General features: G+C 44.8%; 1 long non-coding RNA gene across 1 annotated transcript; it reads right to left on the bottom strand.

Moving 5' to 3' along the window:
- Window positions 1-1,545: 1,545 nt before the first annotated feature.
- On the bottom strand, window positions 1,546-17,181 carry LOC120247978. The gene is made up of 3 exons (XR_005532460.1): window positions 16,874-17,181; window positions 15,244-15,314; window positions 1,546-1,807 (listed from the first exon to the last, which is right to left on the bottom strand). It is a non-coding gene; the product is annotated as an uncharacterized LOC120247978 (long non-coding RNA).
- Window positions 17,182-24,256: the final 7,075 nt, after the last annotated feature.

Genomic DNA, 24,256 nt, shown 5'->3' with positions numbered 1-24,256 from the left:
GGGGGGGGGGGGGGGGGGGGGGGGGGGGGGGGGGAGGGAATCTCAGCAATATGGCTAGTAGCAGCAAAAATGTTGCACAAGACCTACAGAAGGAGTATTCAGTTTGAAACAATAAATGCTATTTAAGACTTCCAGGTGGGAAGTAATGTCCTCTCCGCTGTAGGGACATAAGGATGACTAAGAAGGGGTCTTTCCTCCCAAGGAATTCCCTCTTCCGGGGCTGGAGGTGCATGAGTGGAAACAAGACAGACTATAGTGAGAAGGATAGCGGACATTGTCTGCCCCCTCTCGAATGCCTGGGGACCCATTCCCGTTCTCCTCCATCAGCTCTGACATACTTTTGCCTCCAATGGCTCACGGAGTGGCCGCCCTTGAGTACTGTGTACATATTCAGAGAGTGGGAAGTGCTCAGAGCTGAGCTGCTTGCCAGTGACTCTGCTCGGTGTAGGGATAAGAAGTCTCAGCCCCCTTGCCTTACAGCAGGACACAAATTAATGTCCAGGCTTTCCCTAGTGAATGAGCAGAGCACTCCCTCTGGGACCCTGTCTAAAGCCACTCTTGCTCAGTCCATTTCTCTTGTCTGTTTTCTTATCTCCTTCATGTGCCAATCTCTTCTGGGAACATTTCCTTAATAAAACACTTCGCTACAAATCCTCGTCTCGGGGTCTGCTTCCAGGAGCCTGACCTAAGTAAGACAGGTGCTTCATAAGAACAGAAACAATGAGGTGCCAGGGTGGCTCAATCGGTTAAATGTCTGTCTTCGGCTCAGGTCATGATCTCACAGTTCGTGGGTTCGAGCCCCGTGTCGGGCTCTGTGCTGGCAGCTAGCTCAGAGCCTGGAGGCTGCTTCAGATTCTGTGTCTCCCTCTCTCTCTCTGCCCCTCCTCTGCTCAGGCTGTCTCTCTCTCTCTCTCTCTCTCTCTCTCTCTCAGAAATAAATAAAACATTGAAAAAAAAAAAGAACAGAAACAAAACTGTAAGAGAGCAAAGAAGGAATGACTAACTCTGCGTGGAGATCAAGGACCTTTCCATAAAAGGAGGGTATTTGAAGGTGATTTGGATTTTGCCAGGCAGATAGAACTGAGAAGTGTCACAATAAATTTGAGGGGGAAAAAATATATATATGTGCAGCACTAAAGAAGGTAATGGTGGGGAGTGAAAGGAGATGGGACTACTAAGGTAGGGTGCAAGTAACTGAAGATGAGTCTTAAATGTTACTAAGGAGTTTGGACTTTTAAAAAATTGGCCATAGTGAGTGATTGTAGGTTTCTGAGCAGAGAAGCAGCATGATACATCTCTCTTGTAGAAAATAATTTAATGGAGGGGTGCTGGGTGGCTCCATCACTTAAGCATCAGATTCTTGATTTTGGCTCAGGTCATGATCTCACAGGCATGGGATGGAGCCCCGTGTCAGGCTCTCCACTGAGTGTGGAGCTTCCTTAGGATTCTCTTTCTCTTTCTCTGACCCTTCCCCCACCCACAAAATGGATAAATAAACCTTTAAAAATAAAAAAAAAAAGTTAAAGAAAGTAAGTGAATGGAAATATAAAGAATGGGTTGGCAGGGTAAGAGATTAACAGTGGAAGCCAGTTGGGAGGGACGATGGTCACCACAATATTCTGGGTGTGGACCATGAGGGACTGACTTAGGGCATGAGAATGAAAAGGGAATGATGGATCTAGAGGTTGAATGAATGGACTTATCAACTAACTGGATATAAGCAGAAAAACAGCCATCCATCCAAAGTGGCTAAATGTTGGTTTGGATCAAAGAATGAAGGAAGATGTCATCAACCAAGAGACAGAACCTAGGAGAAAAGACAAATGGAGGAGAGAAATCAGTGAGTTCATTTTTAGATAGGTTGACATTGGATGAGACATCTGAAAAAATAATCCCTAATAACTCAAAGAAATTTGAATGAAATCTGAAAATTATCTGAGAATAAAGAACCAAGAAAAAATGGGATATTAGGAAAAATTGGGATATTCAGAGACTCATGAAGTTCCAGTTCAAGGTTAGACCAAAGAAACAAAGCACTTTATAAAGTTAGACCTCTGGATAGGAATCAAAACAACAAAATCAACCATAGAAACTTGGACACCTTTTAAGAATAAGAACACATTACATTCACTGGTGACAACAGTATAATTATTCAGTTTCACCAGAATTTTATTTTGCTGATTAAAACTATAGTCGGGTGGAGATGGCCCAAAGATTAGATCTGATGTACTAAATCTGTATGACTGTTTGGAGCAATCTATGAAAGAAGAGCCCTATGATGCTGGTGCTGAAATACAAGTAGAAAAGTAGTGCTTTCCGTGTTTGCGAATTATTATCTGTCTACCGTAACACGTTGCTGGTAGAGGGACTGCTGAAGTAATAATTCCATCAACTGACAGTGGCCATTTCCTTAATTATTGCTGTTCATTTGTTTATGGCCTTGTGCTGATTTAAAAAGAAATAAATCAGTATGTCCATGAATTGTATTGGCATTGCAAGAAGCACACAGAAGGAAAAGCACAAGTCTAAATTCTTAAAAAGTGCTTCAGTTTGAGAACAATCTACTTTATATAAGATACATTGTTTCAAAAGCCAAATGAGTTATAGGGCAGCAAAGAGGCTTCCTGCCTCTGTAACAGTGTTACATTTAAAGACTTCTCTTTGAGAATTCTTGATACTTAGAGAAACTAACACTTCCTTTTACCTTAAGTAAGATGTTACAGATTTTAGAAACCAAGTTACCCATAGAAATGATACAGGAAGAGATCCAAAGAGCAAGAGAAAGAGGACATTAACTGTTTTTATTCCTTCATTCTCTCTTCCTCCCCCCTTCCCTCTTTTCCTTCCTCCTTTGGTCCCCCCTGCCCTTCCTCCCCCACTTCCAGCAACACATGAGGACCTACTGTGTGGAAGTGTACAAGGAGTTAGAGACACCAGATTTAGCAAGGGGAACATACATGGTCTCTACCTTCAGGGATTTTAAGTCTATCAAACTTGACTTCAAATTCCTCATGTAAATAAAAGATGGTATCACCTGTCCTTCACCCCTGTTCTCTCTCACCTTCATACTGTATACTACAGCATATTAGGTTCATCCATTTGGGGGGCAAATGTGCTACCCATAACCCAACTCGGCTACTTTCATTTGAAATTCAACTCTCTCATTTACTAGTCGTGTACATTTGGTCAAATGACTTAACCTTTTGACCCTCCAACTCTTCATGTATTAAGCATAAATAATAGCACAATAGCACATACCTCATGGGACAGTTGTATTATAAGAATCAATTCATTTAGAACTTAGAATGGGCCGTGGGCAATCAATTGATGTTACCCATTATTATTTTTAACATGCTCAGGAATAAATAGATGAAACAGGGCACATCTTTCAAAGAGCTTATAGTCTTGCAGTTGGAGACAGACAGGTAGACAGATAAAGGCAATAAAGTGTGGTGGGTGAACGATGAAGAAAGGATGTTTAGGCTGTAGATGGGGGTGGTCACAAAGAAAGAGAGTGGTGAATTCTCTTAGTCAACTCTTTTGAGGTGGATGTAATATCAATCCAAAGTAGTTTCTTATTTCCCTGACCCTTAGGTAAATGATCCTTCCCTATTAGATGCCTGTTTTGCTTGCTTTATTTGCCCATAGTTATTCAACTGTGAATAATTACGTGAGCACAAATGCAGGCTTTTCATGAAGGGAATTGCAGTCCCTCTTTATTTACACTCTGAACAAAGGAATTTACCAGAGTTGGTAAAACTGGGCTACACTCTCCTGATTTCTTATGTTCAGTGGCATATTGCTTAGAGAAATCACAGTTGTTTTTGCAAAGGGAAAATGGGTCCTGTTTTATCCTAGGAAGTGATCATATCCCTCTTGCCCGTGACTGGCTAAGTCATGTTCATCTGATTTAATTCTGGCCAATAGGACCCAAGGCAAGTTGGAGGTTCTGGAAAAGATATTCTCAATCCTATGAGACTAATGAAAGAGAACACTACTGTTCTTCCCTGGATGTTGTTTGTCTGCATGTGATGGCTGACACTGCTGCAGCCATCTTGTAACCATGAAGACAGATATTGCTGGTACCCTAAGGATGGAAAAGTGAAAAGATGGTGATAAAGTAGGTCCCTGAAGACATTCTTGAGCTGCTGGACTTACCAACCCGAGCCTTGATCCACCTCCAAACATCTTGTGTGAGAAAATAACCCCTTAATTATTTAAGCTGCTTTTAGGTGGATTTTCTGTTAATTTTCAGTTAACTCCAAGTATTTGGGGGTACTCCCCTTTAGGAAAATTATACCATTCTCCCTTTTAAGCCCAGGCATGGCTATATGACTTGCTTTGACAAAAGAAATATGAGATAATAGTTAGATGAGTTAAATGAGAAATGATGGATCATTTCCAGGTAGAAGCTTCAAGACCCAACATATAGTTTGTCACACCCCTTCTCTCTTCCTCCTATGATTGGGGAGGCATGTTAAGATGGAGCCCCTCCCAATCTGGTTCCTCAATTACTGCAACAAGTTAGACCTTCTTATCCCTTCCATGGGGGACTGTAGCATGAACAAGAAGTAAACTTCATATTAAGTTACTGAAGTTTGTCGTTACCAGGGGGGACTCTAGTTTATATTGACTGGGAAGCATCCTAGAAGCTGTAGGGAAACAACGAAGTGAAGGCAGGAGCTTGAGATGCAGAACCTCAACTCAGAGTTATTGCAAAACACAGGCTCCCCTCTGTCGGCTGCACACCCTTCCTGTTCAGGGAGACGAGCCTCAGAATGGTAAGTAATTTAATCCAGAGAACGCTTTAAAAATGTCTTCACTTCAAATGCATTATTCAGAGTAAATGAGTCACAACTTATTAAGTGTCTCTTCCGTAGCTCTGAGTTCACCTCATCACTTTGCCCCCCCACCAAGCTTTCCTGGAATGACCTCACCATGCACTCTCCTGACCACATCCACCTTGGTGCCTTCCCAGGGGGCTTGGTAATGGCTCAACAATCACATAGCTGAATTTCTGATGCACAAATATGAAATGAGGGTGACACCTCTGTGGGCAGTACAGGAGAATGATGAGAGTGACAGCTAACACTTACATAGCACGAGTTCTATACCAGGTACCATTCTAAATTCTATCTGGTAACTCCTTTCATCCCCACCTTACAAGGCAGTATTCATATCATCTCTTCTTTACAGATGGAGAGACAGAGGCCGAGAGAGAGAGAGAGAGAGAGAGAGAGATATTAAGTGTCTTGGCCAAAGTCACACAACTAAAACATGGTGACACTCAGATTCAAGTTCAGGCAATCTGGCTCCAGAGTTGTGTTCTGACTATGATGTTTAACCAAGTCCTTGGGGCAGCTGTTCTTGGAGAAAGAAGAGGTTAAGCACCCAGGTGGGCTTTGCCTGACTGAAAACCTAGCTGGGTGATGTCTTGCAATTTGCAAAACACATAACTGGCTTTGCTTAGGATTTTCCCAACTGCAACATGGCAATGCTTAGGGCTGTGTCCTCTGTGAAGGAAGTGGGGCCCAGTGAAGACCCAGGATTGAGCGGGGCCTTGCTAATGTTATAACAGCTGCTATGGTTTCTAGGACAGACCCCCTGAGGGGGCTGAAGTCTGGGGCACATGTAAAGTCATGCACAAATATGAAATGACCATTCAGGGATTTCTCTAGATGTCTGAAGGAGGCTATGGACCGTAAGGTGGAAGGGCCTAGGAAAGGCTGTCTGGAGGGTCGTTTTGGGGATCTACAGACAGAAAAGTGGCTGAAGTGCACTTGGCACATTGGAAGGAAGGCTAAGGTAAGCCTTTTGGGTTTTTGTTTCTTTTTATGTTTTATTTATTTCTGAGAGAGAGAGACAGCATGAGCAGGGGAGGGTCAGAGAGACAGGGAGATACAGAATCTGAAACAGGCTCCAGGTTCTGAGCTGGCAGTCAGCACAGAGCCTGATGCAGGGCTGGAACCCATATTAGACCATGACCTGAGCCGAAGCCGGAGGCTTAACCAACTGAGCCATCCAGGTGCCCTAAGGTAAGCCTTTTGGACTGACTGATTTAAGAGGGTTGGAATGTACTTTCCCAAGGCCTGAAAAGTAGGCACGTATATGCATATGAGTAGAGGTGAGGGCCAGGAGCTTGGACCTAAAATTGTTTCTGTAAAGCTTTGGAAATGCAGCCCAGGGGTGCCTGGGTGGCTTAGTCGGTTAAGCGTCCGACTTTCGCTTAGCTCATGATCTCACAGTTCGTGGGTTCGAGCTCCGCGTCGGGCTCTGTGCTGACTGCCAGCTCAGAGCCTGGAGCCTGTTTCAGAGTCTGTATCTCCCTCTCTCTCTGACCCTCCCCTGCTCACTCTGTCTCTCTCTCTCTCTCTCCTAGAAATAAATAAAAATATTTAAAAAAAAAAAAAAAAGGAAATGCAGCCCAAGAGGGAGAACTTTGGGAAAATGCAGTTAACTAACAGCAAGTCCTTTAGGTTGGTATCTCTACAATCTGGTTTGAATTTGAACACTTGTCCCCATCCCCATTATGGCCACTGCCCGTGCCCTACTTGGGGCCACCACTGTGACTCTCTCAGACTCCTGCCCTGGTCCAGCTGGTGTCCCTGCCTTCATTCTTGCCCCTGTCCCATCCGATTGCCTCCAGGAGACAGAGTGATCTCTAACAGAGTGCGGGCAGTGCCTATGGCTGCTCCTCACTCTTAGAATGCACTCCAAACCACACCTTCACTACGAAATAGCACCTGGATCTCATCTCTCACCACTCTCCACCCCCACCCCCGAATCCAGCCCCCGCTGGCCACACTTCTGTTATATGAACACACCAAGCTCCTTCCTACCTCGGTCCCCCCACTCCCAACTCTCCGTGGAGCTGACTCCTTCCCCTCCAGCGATCCAAAGTCACTGTCTCCAAATTCTCCAACATCCTGTTCCCTGCTTCTTACCCTCTCTGGGCACCCTCTCCACCATCAGCAGATTTCCTTCCTTCACAGCACGCATCACTATCTGCAATGGCCTGTTCATCCATTTGCTTATTTACAGGGCTCTTGCTAGTCTCCGCTTTTAGCCTGACTGGGCCTTGTTCGCCTTGGTCATGACTGTATCCCCAGCACCCAGATAAGTTCCCAGTGCACAGAGGCTCTGCAAACGAAGACGTAAGTAATTTACATTTAATTTCCATCAGTAATACATTTCAAACAATTTACTTCTATGCCCCAGTGGAAAAAGGAAGGAGAAAAAATTAATTTTATTTATATTTAATTGAATATGGATGTATTCTTTGGATGGTGGCAATGAAATAGTGATATTTGAACATGATTTTGTGAGGTTAATCTACTCCTAGAAAATCTGAAATTACATACGGTTCAGGATAAATGAGTTTTACGTAGAAAATTAAAAACCTAGGAGGCACGACTCATAGGTTCCTACATTCAAATATGAAATATATGAAATATGAAAATATAAAATTGAAATACTATGAAATGTAAAATACAAGCTACAATGTTTCTATAATAAAGAGCTCATAGTAAGGGCAAGCGATAAAATGTCAAAAGCTAGCTAACCATATTTTCTTTACTAATTTCTTTGAATAATATAATGGTACTGAATGTTTATTTGGAGTCCATTGACATATTAACATTATACCTGGGTACTAATTGCATTGCCCTGTTTGCCTTATTTCTGGATTAGATTCAGCATTTTTATATTCAAGGATTCTTAAAGGAAAGCTCTCTGGGCTATAATCATCTTCAATCCACACGTGACTAAATTTGGTCATATTTGCTGATTGTATATAGAGCCCTTTCTGAGAAGTAAATATTAATGCTGACTGGTTTTGAAAAGAGAACCCTTGGGGCACCTCTTCTTCTTTCCATTTTTAGACACCCCTGTTAGCTGCTTTAACACTCGAGTAGAAGTGTTTTTAAAAGGAGCCTGTGAAGATTTGGAAAAGATTTTATTTTTAATATCCCAGATTGCATTCTCTGCATTTGGTTGGTTTTGTTACATGCACTCCATCTGTCTTGGAGATCTGGAAAACTCAGTAGGGGAAAAATGGAAAGGGCAAAATTGTTTCCCTAGCTCCATAAAATATCTAAAAATTACTTCACATGTAGGACCTGATGCATAGATTCCTTCACTTCTAACTTCTACACTACCCAGGTGCCTGCCGATCTTTCCTACAAAGCAGGGAGAGGAGAAATTGCTTAGTTACTCCCGGTTGGAAAGTGTGCAAGGTAGAAAGCCTTTTAGAAAACCTCCACCTTGAAAGGTTTCTGTAAGATTTATCATTCCAGGTGAATTTAAAGAGCACACAGATTGGTTCTTTTATTATGAATATCTTTAAAGTAAAATCAACTTCCTTGCTGGCTACAATTGATCTGGGATTTCTGATATCTTTCTTTAATGTTTCAGGCTAAGTACTGGATGAAAAAGAAATCTGAAAAACCAAACAAACCATTTCTTTGCCTATCCCCAGCTGCACCGCGCAGTGAAAGAGGTTGAAATCTTACTCCTCACTGGACATTACATCCAATTTCAAGCTTCTATTATCTTTTTTAAAAGCCACTGTAGAATACCTAGTAATGTTTTTCGTTTCTCTGAAATCAGCTGGTTATGTGTGTAATTGGAGCACTTCATGGACACGGTGTCTGGGAGATATAAGTGGTTTTATCCACCCTACCATTGTTTAGCATTATTTTTTATGCATTTTTTGACAGTCTTGGAGCCTCAGAGTGTAAACTTCTGGAGACTACAGGTCTTTGATGGTGTGTGTAGCACTGAATAAAATATGGATTCTTCAGGATTGTCTTAAAAGGGACTTTAATCTGGAGCTATGAAGTAACATTTCCTTGGTGAGCGTTTATCTGCAAATGAACAGAATTAAAGCTTCAGCACATAAAAACAGCCCCAACTTTATGAGCCTACTGAACTGAGATGGTGCTCGTGTCATGGTTTGTTACTTTGGGGGAGGATCATGGTTTTAGAATTATTTTAAATAAAGTGTATTAAATCAAAAGTGGACTCTTAGAGAAGACGATGTTTAAATATCATGTGATATTTCAATATTTTGAAATTAGAACTCTGAGAATGACATTGCATACCTAGGACAAAAAGATCATGTGATATTTAAAGCTGGCTTTACAGTTTACAAATCATGGCTCAAGTTGATAAACTTATACACTAGTGCCTAACACACATAATATCAAATTTTCTCATATCCTATGACTCATTTGAGAGCTCCGTTCACTTGTCATCAAGATCCCCTCTCTTGTTACAAGACCTTGTCACCACCTAGAACTTCTTTGCTTCTGACATCTTGAACTTTGAAATTCCACTGACCTCAACCCTATATCCTTCCTCTCTTACATCTCCAGCCCACCCATCTTCAGCCTTACCAAGGCATCTGGCCTTCATTCCCCAACAAATGGCCCCCAGCCCTCTTGGTTTTTAAGGACATTCTCCTCATCTGACACAATCTCCTTTCTCTTTTGACTTAATGGCACAGCCAGTCAACAAACCCTCAACTTTGCATCCATTCATCTGTTTTCTTCGGCCCATGAGTATTACCAGAGAAAATCGCATAACACATCATCATGCAGTCAAGTGCTAATACACATTTTGACTTTCAAACCTCAGCTGGGCACTCAAGACCATCTAAAAATGCAAGACCATCTGATCACTCCTAGTTGGCTCCCTGTATAATCAACCTGACCTGAGACATGTGGGACTGGATAACATGAATCACAGATACTTAGGACAGAGCTGTAAAGAATATATAATATATACTCAAAATATATAATAAAGTTCATTTTCTCTCCTGGATTTCATGTGGGCCAAACTTTTCCCATTTTTTTTTTTTTGGTATGTATTTCCTCTTATTTTCACTTTCTCTTGCAGTTTTCCAAGAGACTACTTCTTAAAGAGTTTAGAAGAACAGTAAAGAATTTAGGATAAACAGAAAAATATTTACTACATACCTATTGCATGCTGAGCCCTGCTCCAGGTACAGGGATACAGCAGGGAGTCAAATAAACAGCTTTGCCCTCAGAGAGTCTGTATTTTAGTAGCAAGGGACAGAAAATAGGTACCTATGTAAAATATATGCTATCAGAAAGTTACAGGTAGGACTGGAGCATCCTGGGAGGCAGTAGAAATTGTGGGCTATGCTGTGGAGAGACTGTTTCCTGTACTAGGCACAAGTGTGAGCCAGACTGCCTGGGTTCCAATCCCAGGTCTGGCACTTACTACTTGCGTGACCCTGGGCCAGTGGCTTAGCCTCTCTATGACTCGGTTTCCCTATCTGTAAAATGAAGATTTCCTTAGAACCAACATCATAGGGTTGCTAAGAGGATCAAATGACTGAAGACCCAAGTAACACTCCCCTGGTTACTACACCTCACAATTGCCAACTTCATAGCTGTCTCAATCATTGCTCCACACCCTCGCCTTCACGGCCTGTGCCCTCAAGGCAGGGATAGAATCACCTTCAAGGGAAAGCTCCTTGCTTGGAGAAGCCCCTCACTTCTGGGGCCCTGGGCAAGGCCCCGGCAATGTGCTGCTTTTGCTGAGTTTACAAAAGTAAGAAACATATTTTTAAAGTAAGATACCTTAATCGCGCTGGTTAAGATGTCACTGTGTTAGGTAGTGTTGAGGTGGCTGTGGGTACATGGGGATTCAGCTAAGAGGGAGTTAGGTGGGAGACACATTTGGTCTGAGTTTAGTGGGGAACATCTATGTGTTTTGGTCACTTCCACATCAATTTCAGTTAGAGCTGATCATCCTGCTGTGGAGGCAGCTCCCAGGCTTCCTACCCCCCACTGGTCCCGCCGTAGGTGCAGGGTGGGATGTGATAGAGGAAGTGTGTCCCATGCAGGCTGTATGTCCCAACAGCAGAGGTATGGGGGAAGAGGGGAAAGCAGGGTGTGAAAGGTATAGAGCCAGAGTTGGTCTGTGGAAAGTTCTTGTAATTCTCCGATATATTAAACTATAAGTAGAGGATTTGGTTCTCAGGACACAGTCAAAACAGAAATCCTTTCCTGTCAGGAACACACTAGAAAATGCAACATTAATAATTATTAGTGCATTTTGCTGGACTGAATGCACTTGGACTGAATGGACTTGTTTTGGTCACTTCCACATCAATGTTGGCATCCCCACCATTTATACATTGAAGCCCTAACACCCACGGTGACACTAATTGGATATGGGACTTTGGGGAGGTAATTCAGTTTAGATGACATCGTGAGGATGGGGTCCTTACGATGGAGTTAGTGGCCTTATAAGAAGAGACTGGAGAGCTTGCTCTTTTTCTCTTTGGCATGTGGGCCCAGAGTGAGAAGGCGGCCATCTGAAAGCCAAGAAGAGGGTTCTCATTAGAGCCCGACCTCCCGGGCACGTGATCTCAGGCTTCCCGACTCCAGAACTGTGAGAAATAAAATGTAGAATGTCTGTTGTTTAAGCCACCAATCTATGGTATTTTTGTCCTAGCAGCCCAAGCTAAGACCTACGTTGCACTTTTTTTTCCTTTTTTTTAATTGGAATCATATCAGAGAGAAGTGTAATTCCTGCATTTGCGGAACAGAAGCCCGTAGCAGTACTACAAACAGCAAGCGGTCTGTGTGTCAAGTTGCAAGCTTTATGCACCCCATCCATCAATGTTAGAAAACAAAGAGCCACGAACCACATTAGGAGAAATATGGAATTCTTCTTCTACTCTCTCTTTAGAAAATACTACAAAATATTTTCCTTTTAGAGATGATCAGAGTTTTATAGCCAAATACGTAGGGGGGAAAAAAGAATGATAGAGGCATGCCAGTCAATGAGTAGAAATCATATTATTTTCTGAATTTTATAGGGTTTGCGGTATGTATCTGGGTTTAAAAAATTACAGGTGCCTGGTGGCTCAGTTGGTTAAGTGTTTGACTTCGGCTCAGGGAATGATCTCATGGCTTGTGGGTTGGAGCCCCACACTGGGCTCTGTGCTGACAGCTCAGAGCCTGGAGCCTGCTTCAGATTCTGTGTCTTCCTCTCTCTCTCTCTCTCTCTCTCTCTCTGTCTCTCTCTCTCTCTCTCATTCAAAAATAAACATTAAACAAATTTATTTAAAAACTTGTAATGTGTGTGACTTCTTTTCTCATTCTAAATCATATCCACTTTGTCTTCAGTTTTGATTTTATAAATTTTGTGTTCTTTTTCTTAAATAGGCCCTCCTCCCAAACTGCGTATACTTCAGCCCCACAAGCCCTGAGCCACTTCTACCAGGAGGAAACAGGGATGAGGGAATGGCTTCAGTCTTCTCTCTCACCTCACCCAGACTGAGCTGTGTGTTCTCTTATACTTAACGTCTTCTGTCCCAGAAGAGGAACAGACGGCCCTACTTGTTCCCTCCACTTACCTCCTGATGGCCCCAGCCTCCTACCCTATTCACCCACCCCTTCTGGTATCTCTTGATCTCCACTGATGTCCCCACCCCTGGGTGGGGTGGCCTGTCCTTGCTCTCCACTGGCTCTTCCCTGTCACACTGCAAGCATGCTCACAAGCATCATTGATTCTGGCCACCCACTTCCTGCCTACCTCTTTCAGAAGCTTCCTGACTCCTTCCCTCTCTCTTCCCTCTTTCAATGTTCTGAAAGAGAAGCTGATATATATGGCCTTTGCTGCCTCATTCCTCACTGCATTGAGGTCTGGTTTGTTGCTGCTTTCAGCAACTGTCTCCTAGAGTCACTGCTGCCAGATTTGGACTTCTGACTGGCTTGCATCCTATGGGCCTTCTCCAGTGCCTCTGCAAACATTGAGTCTGCTCTCCCCTGCATCCTTTCTGTTGTTCACCCCCCCCCCCCCCCCCCCCCCCGCCAGTCCTTCTGGTTCACCTCCTTCCCCTCTGACCACTCTACTTGATCTTGGTCTCTTTTGTTGCCTTCTCTCCTTCAGGGGTTCCCTTAAGTACCTACCAGTGTAGGTACTTACTAAGCTCTGGCTTAGACCACATGCCTCCCCATCTCCATGCTCTTCCTGGATATGCCTGTTCATTCTGTAACAAGTCTCTGCTCTTGACTCTGCAGTGAGATTTCTATTCCATGGTTGCTCCTGAACTTCGTAGCCACATTTCCAACTTTCCACTGGAAAGCTCCAACTGCTCACGCCTCACATCTTCACAAATGAAGACCCTCCTCCTCCTCCTCTCCAAACTTTTCTTTCCTCCGAGTTCTCCATGGTGAAAGGTGTCCCTAACAATCACCCAGGTATTCTTAGAGCATCCTTCTTTTCCTCTTTCCCCCCTCAGTCCCCATCTCCAATCATTAACAAGCATTACTTATTTTATCTTTAAGCCAGATGTTCTTAACTCTTTGCTTTGAATCACTAAACCTTTCGGTGTGAAGGTGAAGACTTTGGATTGCATCTAGAATAATGCTTTTTAGAGAATAAAACAAAATCAAAGGATTGCAGAGGAAATACATATTTTTTGAAATATGGCTTCTGAGGGGCACCTGGGTGGCTCAGATGGTTAAGCTTCTGACTTCGGCTCAGGTCATGATCTCATGGTTTGTGGGTTTGAGCCCCATGTCGGTCTCTGTGCTGACAACTCACAGCCTGGAGCCTAATTTCAGATTCTGTGTCTCCCGCTCTCTCTGACCCTCCCATGCTCACACTCTGTCTCTCTCTCTCTCTCTCTCAAAAATGATAAACATTAAAAATTTTTTAAAAATATGGCTTCTGAAATTATAAAAAGTGTTGATATGGTAATGCATGTAATAATGCACTAATATAGTATTAAATACTTGGATCCAAAGCCAGGGGTAATTACCATCATTTGAAAGTAGTGAGGGCCACAAATGGTACTCGGAGATTCTCACAGAAATGTGATGTGAAAAATCTGTGATTTCTATTGATTACAAAGCCATAAATATTGCTAATGTTACTATAATAATTTTCTTATATTAATCATCAAAGAAGTTGATAACTTTTAGTGAGAGAAAAGTAAAAATAAAGACATAATGTTTCCCACATACAGGTTTACAAACCCCTTGCGTTCTATCCAGACTAAGAACACTTGCTTTAAAATGATCTCTGGCACTTGCCTCCTCTTTTCCGTTCCTCCTGCCACTGACCTAATTAGGGTCCTTCCGTCCACATGGAATCTGGCACAGGTGCTTCATTGGCTCCTCCCTTTTCTTCAAAGCCTGAGCTTATTATTGCAGTGTTCCCAGCAGGCCTGGGAAGAGCTCCCCTCCATCTTGTCACCTAAACTGGGTGCTGACTATCAGCCTTTGTCTCCTGAGTAGAGCTCAGGCTCGTCTGTCTTCTCCATCCAGCCTGACTGCCTTATCAGTCCATTTGATTGCTCACAGCCACTTCCCTGCTAACCTTAGCTTTGTCTCACCGATCCTTCCAGAAACACAAATCTCTCTAAAACCCAAATCAGATAATGACACCCTGTTGTTTCCGATTCTCTCCCCATCTTCACTATACAGTGTGGGCTCCTTAGCATCCTGTGGCTTCTGCCCACCTTTCCACCCACCTCTGCAACTCTGTTCCAGCCACCTCTCACTTCTGGAGGTAACCAGACTGGAGGATAATGGAGGGTTAGAGCAAGGACTCTGGAGGCAGGATGCCTCAGTTCATATCCTGGCTGCACCACTCATGAAGGATGTGACCTTGAAAAATCACTCCATCCCCTGGGCCTCTGGGACCTCAGCTTTTAAATGGGGCGGTAAGAGTGCTTGCCCCACAGAGTTGTGAGAACGAAGTGATATGACACATGTGAAGTGTTCCGAATGGGACCATGGTGTATAGAGCAGCACAGTAAGAGAGGGACCCTGGTATTATTTCATGTTTCCCTCGTGGGGAATGGCCTTTCCTTGTGTTTTACTTGACCAACTGGTCCTTTAACACTTGGCTCAGGCATCTCCTCCTCCTGAGAACCTTCTGGAACATGGGCTGGTGGGGCTGGTGGGACAGGCAGGATTCTGGGCTCCATGGCCCCCGCCCAGCCATCACTTAGCTGCATCCCACAGGAGAATGTGTGGCCCTCTGGGTGTGGGATGTGGCTCCCTCCCTTTGTAATCCAGGAACTGCAGAGAGCCAGGCAGAGGGCCGCAGTTCAGCAAGTGTTTAGAGGCTGAACGGATTACAGAGAGAATTCAAATCAAAGGACAAAGTGTTAAATAAAGAGGAGCCAGTTCTCTCCTACTCTCCTGACAATTTGCTTTTCAAAGTATTATATACAACATGGACTTATCTTACTGTTTTTCTGAGTGGTCCTGTCTGTAGTGAATCCCTCTCTGGCCAATTCTGGGCCCGATAGCATCAGGCTTCTGAAAAAGAGAAAAATGTAGTATGGGGGCTGGGAGTTGGGGGGGGGGGGGTTGTGGGAAGGACTCTCGGCAGCCTGTTACAAATAGGGAAGCCCTCGGGAAACAAGTATCCGAGGACAGGATAGGTGCTTAATACTCTTTTAGCAAAAGAGACTACAACAGAAGGAGCAAGAATTTAAGCATATTTTTAAAAACATTAGAGGGGGGCCTGGTGGCTCAGTGGGTTAAGCGTCCAACTTCGGCTCAGGTCATGATCTTGCTGTTCGTGAGTTCAAGCCCCACATCAGGCTCTGTGCTGACAGCTCAGAGCCTGGAGCCTGTTTCAGGTTCTGTGTCTCCCTCTCTTTCTGCCCCTCCCCTGCTCACTCTCTGTCTTTCTCTCTCAAAAATAAATAAAAACCTTAAAAAAAAAAAGAACATTAGAGAAAAACCTGCTGTGTGGGGCCCTGGCTGAGGGTATGTCCAACATGGCAGTGGCCCTGACTTTAGTTAGAGCCGTCCTCATTCTTTCCTTTTCAAACATTACAAAATAAGTCATGTCTTGGGAAAAGATGGAACAATACAGAAGGGGAGAAAGTAAAAAACCAAAAAACCCCACAAAAACAAACACACACACAAACACAAACCCCCAAACCCAAACTGCCTATTCCCCAGAGGCAATCTCTGCCTCTGTGCAGATTTAAGCATATCCCCAGGGAGGCTGGCACCGCAACCATGCTCAAAACATCAGAAACGTGAAATCACACCCTCGATTTGTCCAGACAGACAAACCGGATGGAAATGCTACCACACATTTTTTTTTTAAACAGCAGAAGGAAGAAACGATTTAAAATGTATCATGTAAAGGAACCCTTTTCCATCAGAGATGGCCTGCAGAATGGAGAGCAGGCTTTGGAGCCTGACTCGAACCCGTGCCCTTCCTCAGGGCTCCCGCAGGAGAAACGGCCCCCACGCGGAGGGCGGTAGGAGGGCTAGCACCGCAGGACGCGGCGCACCGTCGGGCGGCCTACCCCCGGAGGGGCGGGGAGGGTCCCTTTTAGAAATGCCCTGGGGATTGGAGGTCCGCGGGAGGGGGAGGGGGAGGGGGAGGGCCCGCCGCTCCAGGGCTGGGCTGCGCGCGGGGACCGGGGAGCAGAGGCGGGGCCTCAGCCCCAGCGCGACCTTCCCGAGCCCCCCCTCTTTGCAGCTACCATCTCTCTAGCGACTGGTCGTCGCGGGACAAAGGCAAAGGGAAGCACAGCACCGTAGCGCAGGGCTTGGGCGGACAGAGGCGCCGGCTGCGCGAAGGGAAGGGAAGCGGGAGCCGGGAGGGCGGCCCTGGCTGAGTCTGCAGCCCAAGCCCTGCCTGCCAGCCTAACAAAGGCTTCACCGAGGGGCCCGCCCTGCGGGGCCACCTGGAGAGTGAGGCCAGGCTCTCCCTTCCTGGGGTGTCATTCCCCAACACGCACTTGGGGTGCCCGGCCTGCCCTCAGTTAACACCCCCCAGCCCCCGCCCTTTGCTTCTAGGCCTCTCTCACTTGCACCCCCGCTCCGGGGTAAAGGTGGGTTGGCACGGGTACCTTCGTTTACGAAAGCTCCAGCCTGCAGCGTCCAATCAGGTTTCAGGCGGGCAGGGATGCGGTGAATCCTCTTTGGGGAGGAAGCGGTGGTGCCGCCGTGTTCCCTCACTTAAAAAGGAGCCCGTGGAAACCAATTTGCTCTAACGATGTTGTCGGCCCCAGCCCACCGTGGGTGCTCCGCGAAGGCGGTCCTCGTTACCTAGCGCACCGCCCGCCTGGCGCCCTGCGCCCTTGTGGGTGGGGGCATCTGGATCCGCTCCCAGGGCTTCAGCTCGGACGCCTCAGGAAGATGCTTGTCAGCTTTAAAATGCTCAGACTTCTAAATGGATTAAAAAAGAGTGTTGTCGGAGTGCCTGGCTATCTCACTCGGTACAGCATGCAACTTTTGATCTCGGGGTTGTAACTTCAAGCCCCGTGTTGTGTGTAGGGATGACTTAAAAACCTTTTTTAAAAAATCTTAAAAAAAATTGTCGATAAGCAAAGCAAAGCATTTGGGAAGTGAGGAAATTAAGCACTAACGGGAAGCAGAAAACATATGCTAGAGAGGTGAATTCTGCTAATGTTTAACTTTAAAGTTTTTAAAACAAAGTGTTTCTGTTTGGTTGAAATGATTTTAAACAGCTAGCTTGGCTTCTTGTCTGGAGTCAAACTTTCTGGCTCAAAGCTGTTACCATTCATTCATTGTTCCTGCTTCTCATTGGCTCACTGCTGCCTCCCTGTGTCTGATCTAAAAATCACAACACAGTGTTCTGCTTCCCAAATACACGGTCCCGCCTCCCCCCACCAGTCTATTAACTTCCATGACAATAAATTACACAGGATTAAATTGATGCCTTAAAATTTTTTTTAATGTTTTATTTATTTCTGAGAGAGAGGCAGCGTGAGCAGGGGAGGGTCAGAGAGAGAGGGAGATACAGAATCCAAAACAGGTTCCAGTCTCTGAGCTGGTAGTCAGCGCAGAGCCCTAATGCGGGGCTGGAACCCACAAACCGTGAGATCATGACCAGAGCCAAAGTCTGACGCTTAACCTACTGAGACACCCAGGTGCCCCTAAAGTGATGCTTAAGTTTGTTAGTGAGAGCTGTACATACCACCTTCCCTCCTTTCTTCCTTTCCAAATTATCGGGCCTTTACTGGAAGGATAAACTTAATCCTTAGAGAAATTGGTTATGGTTATATTATCAATGTCTTACCCTCTTGTAAAGAAATTACATGACTTATTCATGTTATATGTTATTTCATACCATTCAATAAAAACCCTACATCCAGAATGATTCCAAGTTTGCACAAAGAGTCTCTGAATATGTTATTTCATACCATTCAATAAAAACCCTACATCCAGAATGATTCCAAGTTTGCACAAAGAGTCTCTGATGTGAGATAAATTCTGAAAAATGGCTCAAACCAATACACACCAAAGTGTCACCTCCTTGTCCTCACCTGGTACCTTTGTCTTTCGTGAGCAGACCGGATCCCATCTTGATGTGAACTCGCCTCCCTCTGTGGGTTTGTATGAAGCACCACTTCTTTCCGTTTCTTGCCCATCCATGTAGTCTGAGATGCTTCTTGCTTCATAGAAACTGGGAGCCACACAGAATATCATGTTGTCCCAGATCGATTTTGGAAAATGCCTTCCATCTCGAGTGGATCAAGGGGTTGCTCCCTTTTGCAGAAGCATCCCCAGCATGGAGGAAGTGGCCACTTGCTCCCAACATTCACCCCAGATTCTTTCTATGCTGCAGTGGCCACCTTAGGGTCACCTGCTGAAGCACCTTCTTGGCTCCTGAGTGCTTATCTTTGGAGCTTATTGATATTTCACTGCTCGATACAAAAACAGCTCTACAGGAGAAGACAGGGCTTTACCTCCTCCAAAACAATCAAACAATCTAGTAAAATTCAGTGCTCACAAGGGCTGCTGTAGCTTCCCGAAGGCAGATTGTCTTACACCCAACCCTATATCTGCTCCCAAGGGGAAGATGTGAAGGGCATGGTGTGAATGGGCAGCCAGTATTACTCAACACTTCAAGTTTATGTTCCCACCTGGGTGACTTTGAATTTGCTCTTCCCTCTTTCTGGAGCTCTGTCCTCAAGTCTTGCCATTAAGACCTCAAATAGGGGAGCCTGGGTGGCTCAGTTGGTTAAGCGTCTGACTTTGGTTCAGGCTATGATCATGCAGTTCATGGATTTAAGCCCCACATCAGGCTCTGTGCTGACAGCTCAGAGCCTGGAGCAGGCTTCAATTCTGTGTCTGCCTCTCTCTCTGCCCTTCCCCTGCTTGCTCTCTCTCTCTCACTCAAAAATAATAAACATTAAAACAATTTTTTAAAATATTTTTTTTTATTTCTAGGAGAGAGGGAGACAGTGTGAGCAGGGAGGGTCAGAGAGAGAGGGAGACACAGACTCTGAAACAGGCCCCAGGCTCTGTGCTGGCAGTCAGCACAGAGCCCGACGCGGGGCTTGAACCCACGAACCGCGAGATCATGACCTAAGCGAAAGTCGGACGCTTAACCGACCAAGCCACCCAGGCGCCCCTAAAACAATTTTTTAAAAATCTCAAATAAAATAGTTTCTCTATGACCTGATTTCATTTTAATAGCACTTATCTGAATTTGTATTGTGTGTTTGTTTGTATAATTATTTTTTGTCTTCCCCCTCCAGAATGTCAACATCATAAGAGCAAGGAAGTTCTTTGCTTTGGTTAACATTGAATCCCTAACACTTAGAACAGTACTTAGCACATATGCTCAATAAACGCTTGTGGAATAAATAAAGAACAATGCAGATTATTCCTAACTATAATCCTAGTTCTTGAGATGAGAGGCCATAGCTTATAATTTCTGCTCTTCTCCATACAGCCTGGCATGGTATAAATTGTACCAATGTTTTTTTTTTAAATATTTTTATTTATTTCTAGGAGAGTGAGAGAGACAGCGTGAGCAGGGAAGGGTCAGAGAGAGAGGGAGACACAGACTCTGAAATAGGCTCCAGGCTCTGAGCTGGCAGTCAGCACAGAGCCCGACGCGGGGCTCGAACCCACGAACCGCGAGATCATGACCTAAGTGAAAGTCGGACGCTTAACCGACTAAGCCACCAGGTGCCCCTGTACCAATGGCTTTTAATAACTGCTTGTTGAGTGGGATTGTACAGGAGAAGGGATATGTATCAAATCCTTAGATGGGTCAGGACCCCACCTTTACAGAGGGCACGCTGGCCATACTAAGCTGGGAATGTGGCTCTTGGATGTGGGGAAAGTGAGAATAGGCAGTGGACCCGCAATAGGCCTCTGGACTTTTGCTTGTCTTGGGTTCTACTTTCTCATGATCATGCAGTTCAAAATTTTATAGATGTGAATCAGAGGGTGTCAGAGGGACCAAAGAGAATGTATGTGATGGGGAGGTTGGGATCTTGTGGCACGAGATTGGTTGCTGAATGATTCAATTTTTTCAATTTTTCTTTTTTTAAAAATTTTAATAGTTTATTTAGTTTTTGAGACAGAGAGAGACAGAGCGTGAGCGGGGGAGGGGCAGAGAGAGAGGGAGACACTGAATCGGAAGCAGGCTCCAGGCTCTGAGCTGCCAGCACAGAACCCAATGCGGGGCTTGAACCCATGAACCGTGAGATCATGACCTGAGCCGAAGTCGGACGCTTAGCCGACTGAACCACCCCGGTGCCCCTTTCAATTTTTCACTCATCCTACAAAATACTTGCTGAACACCTGCTTTGTTCCAGGTGTTAGCTCAGTGTTGGGATTGCCCGTGCTGTTCCAGACTTGACAAGTGATGTCAAACATCACAAGGAGTCCCGATTCATATAGTGCAAGACGATAGGGTCGTGTGTTAAGCCCTACAGCCCTTCTGCTTAAAAACTGCTTAGCAGGTCACGTCACCATGCAATTCAGCACTCACCTCTCCATCATGCGCTGATGTTTGCTAAGCAGTTTGGGACTGCTTGGTTGGGAGGTGTCCTTTGGGAGTTCCTATCCTATTTGACACTTAGCAGGCAGGAAAGGGAAGAGCATCCCTTACCCTCACCATCAAGCATTCCTTTGTCTCACACTGTAGGGAAGGAAGAGAGTCTCCTGTGGTATCAATTTTTAATTCCTTTTGGTTGGTGATGAAATTGATGAGCCTGGCCGGATGGCCTCCTCTGTACATCTGTGTACCTATTAGTATTTATTAGTAATTAAACTTCTATGTTAGTCTTTGAGCCACACACAATGCTGATGACTGTATTTTTAAATGAATGCATGCAAATATGCCTAGGAGCCGGACAAAGACAGTATCAAATATACTCATTAATAAGTAATATCAGTACCGTGCATTTGCAGCCTGAAATGTTTTTAACTTCAAAGAAGAGCTTTCATATCTATGATCTCATCTCACATTACATATTATTATTTTAAAACTCCTCTCTAGGGATAGGCTGTTTCATGCATGCAAAGCCAGACAGGGGGAGGATAATGAAGCCCCGCCTCGGGCTACCCGACATCACTCCGCAGGGCAGGCCTGTGCGAGGCCCCGCCAGACCCATGGGGTCTCTCTTGGCTTGTTTGAAAACTAAAGGCAAACATGAAAAAGTACACTCATTTCAAGCGGCGCTGGGAGCACACACACACACACACACACACACACACACACACACACTCGGGGCAAGAACAGGGAACTAAGGAAGTGAGGCTACTTTCAGGACTTTCAAGACGTTGGAGCTTCTACAAACAATGAGAAATAGACAACTTCAAACTCAAGTCAGGCCTCCAGAAAGCCCAGAATTGGAAATCTCTAATCTCCTGGGACTGAAAAGCCAGTTCCTGTTTACTCTATCTACAGCTGTGACTTTTTTCCTGTCTTCCCCAATTTCTCCATGAGTGTGCCTTCATTTTCAAGAAGATTTTTTTTTTTTTTTTACATATTTTCACCTAACCTTGGCTCAGGTCACAATCTCACGGTTCGTGGGTTCGAACCCTGTATGGGTCTTGCTGCTGTCATCGCAGAGCCCGCTCCTGACCCCCTCCTGTCCCCTCTCCTCGTCCCCTACTTGTTCTCTCTAGTTCAAAAATAAATAAACATTAAAAAATTTTAAAATAACTCAAGTAGAAGAAAAAAAACAAAACAAAACCAAAAAAAAAAAACAACACCTGAGAGTGAGGCTCTGCCCCATCTCTGTCTATATGGTCCTAATACCAGCCTGCAGTGTTTCCGCTTCCCAAAAATTCAGGCTGTACCACCTTCCCTGGAGCGGACCCTGAAAAGATTGCTTCAGAATCTCCTACCTAGGTATCTGAAAAGGAGGGCCAGGTACGGTGGGTGGCGAATTCTCCTACCCTATTACTCATGGAGAAAGAACTAACCTGTGATTAACTATTTTAATTCATGCATTTTCAAGGGTAAGTTGAAGGACTAGTGACCCAGTTTACAACTACCAGTTGGTTCTGCCACTTTGCCATCACAACCCTGCCCCTTGGGCTGCCTTGACACAGGTTAGTTTCTTCCCAGATACCAGGTGCCCTTTGAGGATTAGTTTCACATTACCTGCTGCTGGTTTTTTTTTAATGTTCTTGAAAAATTTTCCTTTTTTTTTTTTTAAATGTTTTTTATTTATTTCTAGGAGAGAGAGAGAAAGACAGCGTGAGCAGGTGGAGGGTCAGAGAGAGAGGGAGTCACAGACCGAAACAGGCTCCAGGCTCTGAGCTGGCAGTCAGCACAGAGCCCGACGCGGGGCTCGAACCCACGAACCGCGAGATCATGACCTAAGCGAAAGTCAGACGCTTAACCGACTAAGCCACCCAGGCGCCCCTCTTGAAAAAATTTTTAAAATGTGTTTATTTATTTTGAAAGAGGGGGAGAGCAGGGGAGGGGCAGACAGAGAGGGAAAGAGAGAATCCCAACCAGGTTCCATGTGTCAGCACAGAGACCGATGTGGGATTTGAACCCGCAAACCATGAGACCATGACCTGAGCCGAAACCAAGAGTCGGACACCCCTTGCCTGCTGTTTTGAATGAGTGCAGCCTTTGCATTCAGTGGGCACTCAATAAATACTAAGTGAATGCAGGTTAACACCCATCATTTGGTCTCTGGGGGTTTCAGTGTCCTCTATGGAAAATAAGAGTACTGACAAATGATTGCTTATATGTCTTCCAGTTTTAACATTCTATGAGGCTTTTTGGATAGCCGTGTTAAATTACCTCCCATTGCGAAAGCTGTTTCCAAGCAACAGAACAGTACTTCCTGACTCCTCGTCTGACCTCTCAGCCCACAAAGATGTTTCTCACCGAGCCTGCAGCATGATATTATCTGTAATGCATATTTGTTACCTAGTGATACATCTCAGGTTGTTATTTAGCTTTTCGGCTGTGTGGGTCCCATCCTTGAGATTAGAGTGTAAGCTTCCCAAGCCAGATGCTATCTAGAATGTGCTTGGTAAGTATTTGGTAAATAAATAAACATTACAATGAGGGATACTCTTCATTCTGTCTGCAGGGAATTATGGGCTTAAGAGAAGCAGAAGAATCAAGGGTGAAGCCCCAATTTGTGGTTTGGGAAACGTGGTGTGTGATGAGGCTGCTTTTCAAGACAGGGAGTTTTGCAAGCAGGTGGATTTGGGGAAGGGAGGAGAGGAGAGGAATTTAGAGAAAAGCTGCATTCTATATATTCTTCTTGAGATTCTCAAAGAATATTGGCCAGGTAACAATTTTGAGACATGAGACCCTGGCCAAAGGAACATACTTTACTGTGTTTAGCCCAACGCTTCCCAAATAACTGAATGTGGATTTTTAAAGATTTTTTAAAATGTTTATTTACTTTTGAGAGAGAGAGAGAGAGTGGAGGGGGGGGGAAGAGAGAGAGAGAGAGAGAGAGGAAGACACAGAATCCAAAGCATACTCCAGGTTCAGACCCCGATGCGGGGCTCGAACCCACGACTTGTGAGATCATGACCAGAGCCCCCCAAGCTCCCCTTACGGAATGTGGTTTTGAAAACACTGGTATAACCCAAGAAGAGACGCAGGGCTAGGAAGCCTGCAAACAAGTCACCTTTGAGGAATGGCCAGGGGCATTTGAAGTAGAGTATCCAGAAAGGGACGAGGAGTTTTAACTGCTGGGCTTTCACAACATCTCACAACCGCTGGTAAACACAACATTACCATATGACCTGGCAGAAGGTATGGGGTTTCCTTTTGGAGTGATGAAATATGCTAAAGTTAAATAGTTGTGAGACACCTGAGTGGCTCAGACGGTTAAGCATCTGACTTTAGCTCAGGTCATGATCTCACAGCTTATGAGTTTGAACCCCGCATGGGGCTCTGTGCTAACAGCTCAGAGCCTGGAGCCTGCTTCAGATTCTGTGTGTCTGCCTCTCTCTCTGCCCCTCCTCTGCTCATGCTCCAT

Source organism: Hyaena hyaena, unplaced genomic scaffold, assembly GCF_003009895.1.
Source record: "Hyaena hyaena isolate Hyena2069 unplaced genomic scaffold, ASM300989v1 scaffold_559, whole genome shotgun sequence".
Taxonomy (NCBI): Eukaryota; Metazoa; Chordata; class Mammalia; order Carnivora; family Hyaenidae; genus Hyaena; species Hyaena hyaena.
The sequence above is the reverse complement of the archived record's forward strand: the minus strand, read 5'-3'. Positions and strand labels throughout refer to the sequence as shown.